We start from the raw sequence: 16115 nt of genomic DNA on the forward strand, positions 1-16115 counted from the left end.
GAACAATATCTACAGCACTTTTCATGACAGGGGTCAGATTTCAGAAATTTTTACCCCTGATCTGGAGTCTGTTTTTAAGGCGACAGTGAATGCTATGAAGAAACCGACACTGCCTACGTCTTCCTCTGGGTGTCTGTACGTCATCACGTTTTGAATGGAATCGATTGCACAATCACAGCCATTATAAAAGAACAAAATGTATAGGTACCTCCCTTTCTCGTCGCGCGCCTGAAGCGTGAAGGACATCGGACTTGCCTCATTCCAAATCGTTGTCTAACCAGCAATATTTCTCCGGTCATGTTTTCAGTCGTTATAGTTGTTAAAAACATCATAATGTAGTTAATTTGAACCGTTTTATAGCAATTTATATCCGTTTAGTGCGATTTTGAGGAATTTCTTTGTTGTGCACTCTGAAACTTTGGACACGTTTTGTGGTCCCGTTCGATCGTTAGTGGATATTTCGAAGGACAGAGGACATCTATCGACCAAAAGAAGATTACAACATAGAAAGGATACATTGCCCAAGAATCTGATGGAAGAACAGCTCAAAGTAAGCAATATTTAATATGATAAATTGTTGTTCTGTCGAAATATTTTAAACGCATATTTCGCCATTTTGTTTGTTATCGCGTCACTTGGCGAACCCTGTATTGAAAAGTAAGGATAATTTTAAAAATGTAAGTCAGCGGTTGCATTAAGAACTAATTTGTCTTTCGATTCCTGTCAACCCTGTATTTTTTAGTCAAGTATATGATTAGCTTTCAATTAAACTAGATCACTCTGATAGATGACGTCAGACATATTGAGGCTTGATTTCCTAGTATTTTTATTGTGTAACCACGGTTTTGTATGGCTAAATATGCACCTTTTCGAACAAACTGTATATGTATGTTGTAAAATGATGTTACAGGAGTGTCATCGGAAGAATTCTGAGAAGGTTAGTGAAAAAAGTAATATATTTTGGCGGTGATTACGTTATAGCGCTCTTTGGCTGGAATCGATGCTCTGGTAACGTTTTCACATGTGGTATGCTAACTTATCGATTTATTGTGTTTTCGCTGTAAAACGCTTAGAAAATCTGAAATATTGTCTGGAATCACAAGATCTGGGTCTTTCCATTGCTATGCTTTGTCTATTCTTATGAAATGTTTTATTAAGAGTAAATTGGTCATACACGTTGCTCTCTATAGTAATTCTAGTCGTCTTGTGATGGTAGGTGCAATTGTAAACTGTGATTTCTACCTGAAATATGCACTTTTTTCTAACAAAACCTATCCTATACCATAAATATGTTATCAGACTGTCATCTGATGAGGTTTTTTATAGGTTATTGGCTATCAATATCTTAGTTTAGCCGAATTGGTGATAGCTACTGGTGGAGAGAAAAAATGGTGGACAAAGAAATTGTGTATTTTGCTAACGTGTTTAGCTAATAGATTTACATATTTTGTCTTCCCTGTAAAACATTTTAAAAATCTGAAATGGTGGCTTTATTCACAAGATCTGTATCTTTCATCTGGTGTCTTGGACTTGTGATTTAATGATATTTAGATGCTACTATCTACTTGTGAAGCTATGCTAGCTATGCTAATCAGTGTGTGGGGGGATGGGGGGGGATCCCGGACCCGGGGTAGAGGCTCGTGAAAGGTTAACACAGGTGTGAGTGTTGACGAGGACAAGGTTGGAGATCACTCTGTCATGCTGATTGAGTTCGGATAACAGACTGGAAGCTTCAAAAGGAGAGTGGTGCTTGGAATCATTGTTCTTCCTCTGTCAACCATGGTTACCTGCAAGGAAACACGTGCTGCCATCATTGCTTTGCACAAAAAGGGCTTCACAGGCAAGGATATTGCTGCCAGGAAGATTGCACCTAAATCGACCATTTATCGGATCATCAAGAACTTCAAGGAGAGCGGTTCAGTTATTGTGAAGAAGGCTTCAGGGCGCCCAAGAAAGTCCTGCAATTGCCAGGACCGTCTCCTAAAGTTGATTCAGCTGCGGGATCGGGGCACCACCAGTACAGAGGTTGCTCAGGGATGGCAGCAGGCAGGTGTGAGTGCATCTGCATGCACAGTGAGGCAAAGACTTTTGGAGGATGGCCTGGTGTCAAGAAGGGCAGCAAAGAAGCCACTTCTCTCCAGAAAAAACATCAGGGACAGACTGATATTCTGCAAAAGGTACAGGGATTGGACTGCTGAGGACTGGGGTAAAGTAATTTTCTCTGATGAATCCCCTTTCTGATTGTTTGGGGCATCTGGAAAAAAGCTTGCCCGGAGAAGACAAGGTGAGCGCTACCATCAGTCCTGTGTCATGCCAACAGTAAAGCATCCTGAGACCATTCATGTGTGGAGTTGCTTCTCAGCCAAGGGAGAGGGCTCACTCACAATTATGCCTAAGAACACAGCCATGAATAAAGAATGGTACCAACACATCCCCCGAGAGCAACTTCTCCCAACCATCCAGGAACAGTTTGGTGACGAACAATGCCTTTTCCAGCATGATGGAGCACCTTGCCATAAAGAAAAGTGATAACTAAGTGGCTCGGGGAACAAAAAACTTGTGGTCAATCCTCAAGAGGCAGGTGGACAAACAAAACCCCACAAATTCTGACAAACTCCAAACATTGATTATGCAAGAATGGGCTGCCATCAGTCAGGATGTGGCCCAGAAGTTAATTGACAGCATGCCAGGACGGATTGCAGAGGTCTTTAAAAAGAAGGGTCAACACTGCAAATATTGACTCTTTGCATCAACTTCATGTAATTGTCAATAAAAGCCTTTGACACTTATAAAATGCTTGTAATTATACTTCAGTATTCCATAGTAACATCTGACAAAAATATCTAAAGACACTAAAGCAGCAAACTTTGTGAAAATTAATATTTGTGTCATTCTCAAAACTTTTGGCCACGACTGTACACTCACAAACGTTTCTAAATAATAAAGACATTTCAAATGTTATATTATGTCTACATAACATAATGATGTGCAAATAGTTAAAGTACAAAAGCAAAAATAAATAAATATCTGTTGTATTTACAATGTTGTTTGTGGTCCACTGGTTATGGTCCACTGGTTATGGTCCACTGGTTATGGTCCACTGGTTATGGTCCACTGGTTATGGTCCACTGGTTATGGTCCACTGGTTATGGTCCACTGGTTATGGTCCACTGGTTATGGTCCACTGGTTGTGGTCCACTGGTTATGGTCCACTGGTTATGGTCCACTGGTTATGGTCCACTGGTTATGGTCCACTGGTTATGGTCCACTGGTTGTGGTCCACTGGTTGTGGTCCACTGGTTGTGGTCCACTGGTTATGGTCCACTGGTTATGGTCCACTGGTTATGGTCCACTGGTTATGGTCCACTGGTTATGGTCCACTGGTTGTGGTCCACTGGTTATGGTCCACTGGTTGTGGTCCACTGGTTATGGTCCACTGGTTGTGGTCCACTGGTTATGGTCCACTGGTTATGGTCCACTGGTTATGGTCCACTGGTTATGGTCCACTGGTTATGGTCCACTGGTTATGGTCCACTGGTTATGGTCCACTGGTTATGGTCCACTGGTTATGGTCCACTGGTTATGGTCCACTGGTTATTGTCCACTGGTTATGGTCCACTGGTTACCCTTTTCTTGTGGCAACAGGTCACACATCTTGCTGCTGTGGTTCCACACTGTGGTATTTCACCTAATAGATCATACGGGAGTTTATCATAATTTGGATTTGTTTTTAAAATTAGCGTTTTGCGCGTCTGTAATCTGGGGGAAATGTGTTTCTCTAATAGGGTCATACATTTGGTAGGAGTTCAGGAAGTGCAGCTGTCTCTGTCTACTTGACCTCTCTCCTCTCTGGTGACTGATATTTATATATATATATATATATTGACATTTGCCCTCATTGATGTCATTGATATAAGCATCATGGATGACCTCTGTGCAGAGCAGGATCTGTCTCTAACATAGGGGCCATACCCCCATGCAGTGCAGGATGTGTCTGTCTCTAACATAGGGGCCATACCCCCATGCAGAGCAGGATGTGTCTCTAACATAGGGGCCATACCCCCATGCAGAGCAGGATGTGTCTCTAACATAGGGGCCATACCCCCATGTAGAGCAGGATCTGTCTCTAACATAGGGGCCATACCCCCATGCAGAGCAGGATGTGTCTCTAACATAGGGGCCATACCCACATGTAGAGCAGGATGTGTCTGTCTCTAACATAGGGGCCATACCCCCATGCAGAGCAGGATGTGTCTCTAACATAGGGGCCATACCCCCATGTAGAGCAGGATGTGTCTGTCTCTAACATAGGGGCCATACCCCCATGCAGAGCAGGATGTGTCTGTCTCTAACATAGGGGCCATACCCCCATGCAGTGCAGGATGTGTCTGTCTCTAACATAGGGGTCATACCCCCATGCAGTGCAGGATGTGTCTGTCTCTAACATAGGGGCCATACCCACATGTAGAGCAGGATCTGTCTCTAACATAGGGGCCATACCCCCATGCAGAGCAGGATGTGTCTGTCTCTAACATAGGGGCCATACCCCCATGTAGAGCAGGATCTGTCTCTAACATAGGGGCCATACCCCCATGTAGAGCAGGATATGTCTCTAACATAGGGGCCATACCCCCATGCAGAGCAGGATGTGTCTCTAACATAGGGGCCATACCCCCATGTAGAGCAGGATCTGTCTCTAACATAGGGGCCATACCCCCATGCAGTGCAGGATCTGTCTCTAACATAGGGGCCATACCCCCATGTAGAGCAGGATCTGTCTCTAACATAGGGGCCATACCCCCATGTAGAGCAGGATCTGTCTCTAACATAGGGGCCATACCCCCATGTAGAGCAGGATCTGTCTCTAACATAGGGGCCATACCCCCATGCAGAGCAGGATGTGTCTCTAACATAGGGGCCATACCTTCATGCAGAGCAGGATGTGTCTGTCTCTAACATAGGGGCCATAACCCCATGTAGAGCAGGATCTGTCTCTAACATAGGGGCCATACCCCCATGTAGAGCAGGATCTGTCTCTAACATAGGGGCCATACCCCCATGCAGAGCAGGATGTGTCTCTAACATAGGGGCCATACCCCCATGCAGAGCAGGATGTGTCTGTCTCTAACATAGGGGCCATACCCCCATGCAGAGCAGGATGTGTCTCTAACATAGGGGCCATACCCCCATGCAGAGCAGGATGTGTCTGTCTCTAACATAGGGGCCATACCCCCATGGCCTCTTGAAGGTTGTATAATCAATACAACCTTCAAAAAAGTACTTTACACCATATGTGTCCATTACAATCTATGCAATAATTGGAATGCATTATTTGTCACCAGTACTTGAAAACATGAATAAAACTGTAAATACATTATCAGACAGTTGAAGTCGGAAGTTTACATACACTTAGGTTGGAGTCATTAAAACTAGTTTTTCAACCACTCCACAAATTCTCTCGCCATGTTATATTCTACTTCCTGTATATAGCCATGTTGTATTCTACTTCCTGTATATAGCCAGGTTGTATTCTACTTCCTGTATATAGCCATGTTGTATTCTACTTCCTGTATACAGCCATGTTATATTCTACTTCCTGTATACAGCCATGTTATATTCTACTTCCTGTACACTACTGGTCCAAAGTCTTAGAACACCATTTTCTACATTGTAGAATAATAGTGAAGACATCAAATCTATGAAATAACACATATGGAATCATATAGTAACCAAACTCCCACTTATTAGGACCTGATAGTGAACTAGCTGAGATAGATGATTGCTCTGCTATATTTAGTTAGAGTAGCTCCATTAGCTGTCCGTCAGTCCATGACTGTTTAGATTAGATATATGAACTGTCCATGGCTGGCTGCAGTGGTGGGCTTGTGTCCCAAATTGCACCATATTCCCTATATAGTGCACTACTTTTTGACCAGTACCTATAGGGCTCTGGCCAATAGTAGTGCACTGTATAGGGAATATGATGCAATTTGGAACTCAGACAATAACAGTCAGGGTTTAATTCACAAGGGAAGAACTAGGCCTAAACTCTACATTGTTTGTGGCTCCTGTCCCAAGACCTCCTGAATTGATTTAGTGATGTCATCTACCTGTGCTGAAGCAGCTGGATGGACAGACTAATCAGTTTCCTTTTTACCAACAGGGCCCATAGGGAGGGGAGAAGAGACCAGGGCCCCTAGGGAGAGGAGACCAGGGCCCCTAGGGAGAGGAGACCAGGGCCCCTAGGGAGAGGAGACCAGGGCCCCTAGGGAGAGGAGACTAGGGCCCCTAGGGAGAGGAGACTAGGGCCCCTAGGGGAGAGGAGACTAGGGCCCCTAGGGGAGAGGAGACTAGGGCCCCTAGGGGAGAGGAGACTAGGGCCCCTAGGGGAGAGGAGACTAGGGCCCCTAGGGGAGAGGAGACTAGGGCCTGAGGGGAGAGGAGAGGAGACTAGGGCCTCGAGGGGAGAGGAGTTCTAGGGCCCATGGGGGGGAGGGGAGAGGAGAGGAGACTAGGGCCCATGGGGGGGAGGGGAGAGAGGAGAGGAGACTAGGGCCCCGAGGGGAGAGGAGTTCTAGGGCCCATGGGGGGGGAGGGGAGAGGAGAGGAGACTAGGGCCCATGGGGGGGAGGGGAGAGAGGAGAGGAGACTAGGGCCCCGAGGGGAGAGGAGTTCTAGGGCCCATTGGGAGGGGAGAGGAGACTAGGGCCCATGGGGGGGGGGGGGAGAGGAGAGGAGACTAGGGCCCATGGGGGGGAGGGGAGAGGAGAGGAGACTAGGGCCCATGGGGGGGAGGGGAGAGGAGACTAGGGCCCATGGGGGGGGGAGAGGAGATGGGCCCATGGGGGAGGGGAGAGGAGACTAGGGCCCATGGGGGGGAGGGGAGAGGAGACTAGGGCCCATGGGGGGGAGGGGAGAGGAGACTAGGGCCCATGGGGGGGAGGGGAGAGGAGAGGAGACTAGGGCCCATGGGCGGGAGGGGAGAGGAGACCAGGGCTCTGGTCAAAAGTATTGCACTATTTAGGGAAAAGGGTATGATGAGGGGACACAATCAAAACATAGCGGTTAGGGTCAGCACCTTAACACGCAGATCTCTCTGACAGGAAACCAGCTCAGCCTAACCACAGCACAGTAATCACAGAGTCTAGACATAAACGGCAGTTCTCCTCAACCAAGCGTGTCTGCGGCCTATATGATACCCTACGTCCTATGGGCTCTGGTCAAAGTCTTGTACTATGTAGGGAATAATGTGCCATATGGGATAAACAATCTGAACTGCCTTCAGCCAGTCAGACAGAGAGGGAGAACAGGCTTTCTTTGCTAGGGAGGGAGGGAGGGAGAGCTGCTGTGCTGTTTGGTTATCAGGAAGGAGTCTGTTCCCCAGTATAACCCCAGGGCTTGTTTCAGTGTTGGTATGTATGCAAACGCTGCTTCTAGAAACACGTGATGTAGCCTTGCCTGACTGCCTGACTGCCTGACTGGTTGACTGACTGGTTGACTGGCTGGCTGACTGGTTGACTGACTGGCTGGCAGGTTGAAAGGGATGTTTTCTGTAACATAGGATAGCCGTCTCTCCTCCCCTGTGCCCTCTGCAGTTCATCTCAAAATGAATCCCCTCTCATCTGTCGTCGTGGCAGCCTGATGACATCACCAGTGCTATGACATCACGCTTCAGTCTTTCATTCTCTCAGTTTTATTTTGGAGCAGAACGGACCAAATTTGAAGACACACACACACACACACACACACACACACACACACACACACACACACACACACACACACACACACACACACACACACACACACACACACACACTTCTCTCCCATTGGGTATAAATGTCAGTTCAACATCTAGATTTGGTTGAGTTGTCAACTAATGTGAAGTCAACAAATAATGTCACCATGTCATCGGATTTAGGTTCAAAGTTGGGTGGGGAAAAAGTGTAATTCCCTTAAGTAGATAACTTTTTTCAAATCCAATCAGTTGTCCACGTTTTATTCAATGTCGTCACTTTACATTTTCTGGTTGAAATCCCTTTGAAACGATGTTGATTCAACCAGTTTCTCTCTCTCTCCCTCTGTCTCTCTGCCTCTTTCTGTCTCTCTCTCTGTCTATGCCTTCTCTCTCTGTCTCTGGCTCTCTCTGTCTCTGCCTCTCTCTCTCTCTCTGCCTCTCTCTCTCTCTCTGCCTCTCTCTCTCTCTCTGCCTCTCTCTCTCTCTCTGCTCTCTCTCTCTCTCTCTCTCTCTCTCTCTCTCTCTCTCTCTCTCTCTCTGCCTCTCTCTCTCTCTCTCTCTGCCTCTCTCTCTGCCTCTCTCTCTCTCTCTCTCTGCCTCTCTCTCTGCCTCTCTCTCTCTCTCTCTCTGCCTCTCTCTCTCTCTCTCTCTCTCTCTCTCTCTCTGCCTCTCTCTCTCTCTCTCTCTCTCTCTCTCTCTCTCTCTGCCTCTCCCTCTCTCTGTCTCTCCCTCTCTCTGTCTCTCCCTCTCTCTGTCTCTCCCTCTCTCTGTCTCTCTCTGTCTCTGTCTCTCTCTGTCTCTGTCTCTCCCTCTCTCTGTCTCTCTCTGTCTCTGTCTCTCTCTGTCTCTGTCTCTCCCTCTCTCTGTCTCTGCCTCTCTCTGTCTCTGCCTCTCTCTGTCTCTCTCTCTCTCTGTCTATGCCTTCTCTCTCTGTCTCTGGCTCTCTCTGTCTCTGCCTCTCTCTCTCTCTCTGCCTCTCTCTCTCTCTCTGCCTCTCTCTCTCTCTCTGCCTCTCTCTCTCTCTCTGCCTCTCTCTCTCTCTCTGCCTCTCTCTCTCTCTCTGCCTCTCTCTCTCTCTCTCTGCCTCTCTCTCTCTCTCTGCCTCTCTCTCTCTCTCTCTCTCTGCCTCTCTCTCTCTCTCTCTCTCTCTCTCTCTCTCTCTCTCTCTCTCTCTCTCCTCTCTCTCTCTCTCTCTCTCTCTCTCTCTCTGCCTCTCTCTCTCTCTCTGCCTCTCTCTCTCTCTCTGCCTCTCTCTCTCTCTCTCTCCTCTCTCTCTCTCTGCCTCTCTCTCTCTCTCTCTCTCTCTGCCTCTCCCTCTCTCTGTCTCTCCCTCTCTCTGTCTCTCCCTCTCTCTGTCTCTCCCTCTCTCTGTCTCTCCCTCTCTCTGTCTCTCTCTGTCTCTGTCTCTCTCTGTCTCTGTCTCTCTCTGTCTCTGTCTCTCTCTGTCTCTGTCTCTCTCTGTCTCTGTCTCTCTCTGTCTCTGTCTCTCTCTGTCTCTGTCTCTCCCTCTCTCTATCTCTGCCTCTCTCTGTCTCTGCCTCTCTCTCTCGCTCTGCCTCTCTTGCTCTGCCTCTGCCTCTCTTGCTCTGCCTCTGCCTCTCTCGCTCTGCCTCTCTCTCTCTCTCTGCCTCTCTCTCTCTCTGCCTCTCTCTCTCTCTGCCTCTCTCTCTCTCTCTCTCTGCCTCTCCCTCTCTCTGTCTCTCCCTCTCTCTGTCTCTCCCTCTCTCTGTCTCTCTCTGTCTCTGTCTCTCTCTGTCTCTGTCTCTCTCTGTCTCTGTCTCTCTCTGTCTCTGTCTCTCTCTGTCTCTGTCTCTCCCTCTCTCTGTCTCTCCCTCTCTCTGTCTCTGCCTCTCTCTCTCGCTCTGCCTCTCTCTCTCGGTCTGCCTCTGCCTCTCTCGCTCTGCCTCTGCCTCTCTCGCTCTGCCTCTGCCTCTCTCGCTCTGCCTCTGCCTCTCTCGCTCTGCCTCTGCCTCTCTCGCTCTGCCTCTGCCTCTCTCGCTCTGCCTCTCTCGCTCTGCCTCTGCCTCTGCCTCTCTCTCTGCCTCTCTCTCTCTCTCTCTGTCTCTGCCTCTCTCTCTCTGTCTCTGCCTCTCTCTCTCTCAATTCAATTCAATTCAATTCAATTGACTTTATTGACATGGCAAGTTATTTTTACTTACATTGTCAAAGTATACATATCGAAAAATTTAAATAAAATATATATGTATATATATACACAAAATATATATATATTTATATATAAATAAATGGTGGGATTAACAGCAATAATAATAGTAGTAGTGGACATGGGATTACCATTAATAACAGCTACAACAACAATATTAATCAGAACAACAATACATTAAAGCAACAGTAGTAGACCAGTGTCAACATGACTGAGAAGACACATGACCTGGTACGAAAGACAAAACAAAACTAAGCTAAATGGGAAATATTATCAACATTACTTTGCATTTTTCACTGGCTGTCCCTCAGGCTGTGGCAGGAGGACACATATTTGGCTGCCAAAACTGCACATTTTGGCTTTTCACCCAATAAATATTTGAATTTTTCTTCATCTTTTATAGTTTCAAATTCTTTGTATTGAATTATAATTTTGGGAAAGAAATATGCTCTTAGGTCTGAGTATTTGTCACAGTGTAGTAGGAAATGCACTTCTGTCTCTACCTCTCCCCTGGAGCAGAGTGAGCACAGCCTGTCCTCCCTGGGCAGCCAGGTTTGTCTGTGACGACCGGTCTCTATAGCCAGACTGTGCTCACTGAGTCTGTACCTAGTCAATGTTTTCCTCAGTTTTCTATCAGTCACAGTGGTCAGATAGTCTGCCACCATGTACTGTCTGTTTAGAGCCAAATAGCATTGAAGTTTACTTTGATTTTTTGTGGTGTCTTTCCAATAGGTTATATATTTTTCTTTTTGTTTTGTGATGATTTGGTTGGGCCAGATTTTCTGAGGGCTGTCCCGAGGCTCTATGGGGTTGGTTTGGGTTGGTGAACTGAGCCTCAGAACCAGCTGGCTGAGGGGACTCTTCTCTGGTTTCATCTCTTGACATTGTAGAGCTGTGTGATGGAATGTTTTAGGGTCACTTGTTTTTAGATGGTTGTAAAATTTGATGGCTCTTTTTTCTATTCGAATGAGGAGGGGATATTGGCCCAATTCTGCCCTACATGCGTTATTTGGAGTTTTTCTTTGTACTTGCAATACAGTCTTGCAAAACTCTGCATGCAATACTTCAATTGGATGTTTGTCCCATTTAGTAAATTCATTATTAGACAGCTCTCTGTCTCTGTCTCTCTCTCTCTCTCTCTCTGCCTCCATGTCTTTTGATGAGAACACGTTCTGTGTTTCATTTTATGCTGTTATTACAAACGTCCTTCTTAATCACAGACCAGCTGAGATATCTTTTTACCCACACGCACTCTTTCATTCTGGAGCCAAAAGATGTGATGTGTATGTTCGGTAATGATTCTGAGAGAGACATGTTTGATTAGATAGATTAATCAGTCATATATCCTTCAACTTGTGCATAATTCAATATTCTAAGAGCTCTGTGACTGACTATCGTTGGGCTAGGTTGTATCTGAAAGGGGAGGGTAGTGAGCTCTGTGACTGACTATCGTGGGGCTAGGTTGTATCTGAAAGGGGAGGGTAGTGAGCTCTGTGACTGACTATCGTGGGGCTAGGTTGTATCTGAAAGGGGGGGTGTAGTGAATATGTTAAGGACGAAGGGGTGTGGTAGATTTAGGAGTGTAAATGTGATGCTTCCCACAAGGGAGCTTCTGAGGCAATTAACAAGGAGACAGGGGAGGTCTGGGGGAGAGATGGGAGGTAGGAGGATTTAGAAGAAGGTAATAGACATTCTGGCTGGCACAGCAGTCACTTCTCAGCCTCGGGGGGGGGGGGTCTGAACGAGGAGGGAGGGGTTTTCACAAACAGCCACACCCCCTCCTGCTCTCGTCTATCCCTCAGTTCCTCAAATTCAAATCAGCCTGGCAGGCAGCACACACGGCACGCAGCAGCCAGTCAGTCACACTATACCCACTCCGTCTTCACTCCGTACAGTCGAAAGAGGAGTGGATTCTGCAGCGTGAAATGTCTCCAGTGATGTGGGGACTTCTCTGAATTTTGAGCAGTTTGTCTTAGGATAGAATGGTGGACGCAGCTGTCTCGTTACACCTCTCAGCAAGGTAAGGTAACGCATTGTCATTTGCTACAGGGGATTTGTGTGTGTGTGTGTGTCTGTTTTACAGCGTGTTAGTGTAGCAGGCAGTGTCTGTCTGTGTCTGAGATATCAGCAGAGGCAAATGGCTCCTTGGCTTTAAATCCTTTTGGAGGTGTGAAGAAACCACGTCAAAGAGATATTCTATGTTTCTGAGGTCTCGTCTCTTTCACAACTAAGCAAACTAACAGATGTACATTTTTGCTATGTTGCTGCTGTTCTCATTTTTCACAATACTATAAAAGTACTTGTGGTAGTAGCTACATGTAAAAGTTAGCGCATGAGGGACTGACTAGTCTGTTGATGATGCGAGGCAAGCCCACTTCCTGTGGGTCATGTGATGTCATAGGGTTCTAGTACATTTGGGGAGTGGGATTAGCCAATCAGTCTAGGGAGGTTTGTTGTGACACTACGCTGGGTCTTTTTTAACCTGTAATAATCATGTGTTTCTGGTGACAACTTTTCACCACAACTACATGTAAAAAGGTCTATTGTATTTGCTCCCCATTTCAATGTGAGACAGTAGCAATACAGTCATCCAGCCGTCTGCTGCGTTGTCATGACAAAGTGGTGGTGGTATTGTGGAGCTGAGAAAAGAGAGCGATTTTAATGAATTGCAAATCGGATAGCAGAGCTGCTACTGGTCAATGTCGAGGGGGATTTGTCCCAAATGGAACACTATTCCCTATATAGTGCACTACTTTAGACCAGAGCCCTATGGCACCCTATTCCCTACATAGTGCACTACTTTTGACCAGAGCCCTACAGGGAATAGGGAGACATTTTGGATCCTCCTAGTGCATATCTTGTTAAGGGGAGGGCTGAAGGACTGTAGGTTTGTTTAATCTGAATGTATTTAAACCCAGGCTGCTTGCCGCTGTGTCTTTGTGCTGAAGGAAGCCTGGAGAAGGGTGAGAACGGGTCATCTGCTGCCTGTCGTAGTTATGGAAATGTGGTTTTAGCAACCATCATCCTAGAATTTAGCAGGACACAAGGTCAGGGTAACAGGCCTCTGGTTTTAATGCTCAGATACTAGGACTAGCTGAGAAGGAGTGGTTTTAATGCTCAGATACTAGGACTAGCTGAGAAGAGTGGTTTTAATGCTCAGATACTAGGACTAGCTGAGAAGGAGTGGTTTTAATGCTCAGATACTAGGACTAGCTGAGAAGAAGTGGTTTTAATGCTCAGATACTAGGACTAGCTGAGAAGAGTGGTTTTAATGCTCAGATACTAGGACTAGCTGAGAAGGAGTGGTTTTAATGCTCAGATACTAGGACTAGCTGAGAAGGAGTGGTTTTAATGCTCAGATACTAGGACTAGCTGAGAAGTGGTTTTAATGCTCAGATACTAGGACTAGCTGAGAAGGAGTGGTTTTAATGCTCAGATACTAGGACTAGCTGAGAAGAGTGGTTTTAATGCTCAGATACTAGGACTAGCTGAGAAGAGTGGTTTTAATGCTCAGATACTAGGACTAGCTGAGAAGAGTGGTTTTAATGCTAAGATACTAGGACTAGCTGAGAAGAGTGGTTTTAATGCTCAGATACTAGGACTAGCTGAGAAGTGGTTTTAATGCTCAGATACTAGGACTAGCTGAGAAGGAGTGGTTTTAATGCTCAGATACTAGGACTAGCTGAAAAGGAGTGGTTTTAATGCTCAGATACTAGGACTAGCTGAAAAGGAGTGGTTTTAATGCTCAGATACTAGGACTAGCTGAGAAGAGGGGTTTTTAGCTACTCTGATAGTAGAGTTAAACAATTTAGAGAGAGAGAGAGAGAGAGAGTTTGTGTACATTGAAGGCAGAACACCACTGTTTTAAAGGGAGCAGGCTTCCTGAGTTTGTGTACATTGAATTCAAACACAATGATTCCCCTTGAGAAAGTAACACTTTAAACACAGCTTGATTCGCAAAGGATGCGTCTCAAATGACAACTCATTCCCTATGCCGGTGCTCCCTATACCCCGGTGCTCCCTATACCCCGGTGCTCCCTATACCCCGGTGCTCCCTATACCCCGGTGCTCCCTATACCCCGGTGCTCCCTATACCAGTGCTCCCTATGCTGGTATGCCGGTGCTCCCTATGCCGGTGCTCCCTATGCCGGTGCTCCCTATGCCCCGGTGCTCCCTATGCCCCGGTGCTCCCTATGCCCCGGTGCTCCCTATGCCCCGGTGCTCCCTATGCCCCGGTGCTCCCTATACCGGTGCTCCGTATACCGGTATGCCGGTGCTCCGTATACCGGTATGCCGGTGCTCCCTATGCCGGTGCTCCCTATGCCGGTGCTCCCTATGCCGGTGCTCCCTATACCGGTGCTCCCTATGCCGGTGCTCCCTATGCCGGTGCTCCCTATGCCGGTGCTCCCTATGCCGGTGCTCCCTATTCCCCGGTGCTCCCTATACCCCGGTGCTCCCTATGCCCCGGTGCTCCCTATGCCGGTGCTCCCTATACCCCGGTGCTCCCTATACCCCGGTGCTCCCTATACCCCGGTGCTCCCTATACCCCGGTGCTCCCTATACCCCGGTGCTCCCTATACCCCGGTGCTCCCTATACCCCGGTGCTCCCTATGTCGGTGCTCCCTATGTCGGTGCTCCCTATACCCCGGTGCTCCCTATACCCCGGTGCTCCCTATACCGGTGCTTGTTTTATGTATGTTCATGTGATATCTGAGTGTCTAACATTACAACAGAATCTATGGGCTAAAAACATGAGCTGACATGGGCAAGTTGATCAACTAAACATTTCTGACAAGTTGTAAATAGCTCTAATAAGGTCTGAAATTACTGCCAGAACAAGAGAACAACTGCTGAAGCACTACCAGGTGTCCAAAAGTGCACCTCGTGCTTTCTACAACGAGTACACTGAAACTTCGATACTTTTTCGATTATAGAACATGATAAACGGTTCGGTACTAGAATTTTTGTTACTTACGGTACTTCTGTCAAATGTGTATCATGTCATATACGGATTGATAGGAACCAGTCTGTCTAGTAATTTGTCTGAATCTTCTCTAGGGGGCAGTAGTAAGCTAGTCAGGTTACTTGTCTTCTCAAGGGGACAGTAGTAAGCTAGCCAGGCTACTTGTCTTCTCTAGGGGGCGGTAGTAAGCTAGCCAGGCTACTTGTCTTCTCAAGGGGGCGGTAGTAAGCTAGCCAGGCTACTTGTCTTCTCTAGGGGGCGGTAGTAAGCTAGTCAGGTTACTTGTCTTCTCTAGGGGGTGGTAGTAAGCTAGCCAGGCTACTTGTCTTCTCTAGGGGGCGGTAGTAAGCTAGCCAGGCTACTTGTCTTCTCAAGGGGGCGGTAGTAAGCTAGCCAGGCTACTTGTCTTCTCAAGGGGACAGTAGTAAGCTAGCCAGGCTACTTGTCTTCTCAAGGGGACAGTAGTAAGCTAGCCAGGCTACTTGTCTTCTCTAGGGGGCAGTAGTAAGCTAGCCAGGATACTTGTGCATGTAGATGACGCAGTCCGAGCCACATTTGAGAAGCAAGTGAGAGGAGAGAGAACGCCGACAGCATGGCTTCTTCTAAGGAAAACATCACACCTCCACGCCCGCAGCTTGTTGACAACTGGCACCAGAAGAAAACTGTGGGAGTAATTTGTTTACAAATTAGATGAGGACCAGCCCACCAAAACAACTAAGCAACAGGTGTTACAAAGCAGATGAGGACCAGCCCACCAAAACAACTAAGCAACAAAGCAGTGCAGTGGAAGGGAGGTTTAGTTCCAAAACGACAAACTATTTTCCACATTCCATTTGCATTGGAACGTTATTCTAATAGTAACTAAATTCAAATATTTTTTTGTTGTGATAATGACATGAACATATATTCAGCATGACATTCATGTGAGCATTATAATATGATTACAACTCAAAAGTAATGTTAAATATGTTCAATTTATCAATTTAGACTACTTCCGGTTTCTCTGGGCTTGCTAACAGTAGCCAGCCAGCAGCCCTGGGCGGAGCATTGCACTCTGGGAATTGAAATGCACTCTGGGAATCGTAGTATGTTGTGTAAAATCTATTGTATTTCTATGGTGTGTAGACTATTGCAATATAGAAGCTTCAGAAATGACCTTCAAAGTGTTTTTAATGTTTTGGAACTAAACTTAATTTGGTACATTAAATGATTTACAGTATATAACGGTGATCAATAATGATGCATAGTTT

At 46.6% G+C, this 16115-nt stretch overlaps 1 protein-coding gene across 5 annotated transcripts in view; it reads left to right on the plus strand.

Moving 5' to 3' along the window:
- The window catches only part of LOC139548411 (rho guanine nucleotide exchange factor TIAM1-like), a 219770-nt gene that overhangs the window by 23016 nt on the left and 180639 nt on the right, over positions 1–16115 (plus strand). For 2 of the 5 annotated variants that reach the window (XM_071358092.1, XM_071358093.1), the window contains exon 1: positions 11738–11922. The exons of the other annotated variants lie outside the window; for them this stretch is intronic. The gene's annotated coding sequence lies outside the window, so the exon portion shown is untranslated. Of the gene's footprint in view, positions 1–11737; positions 11923–16115 lie in introns of those variants that run through there. 5 annotated transcript variants of the gene reach the window in all.

Source organism: Salvelinus alpinus, chromosome 21, assembly GCF_045679555.1.
Source record: "Salvelinus alpinus chromosome 21, SLU_Salpinus.1, whole genome shotgun sequence".
Taxonomy (NCBI): domain Eukaryota; kingdom Metazoa; phylum Chordata; class Actinopteri; order Salmoniformes; family Salmonidae; genus Salvelinus; species Salvelinus alpinus.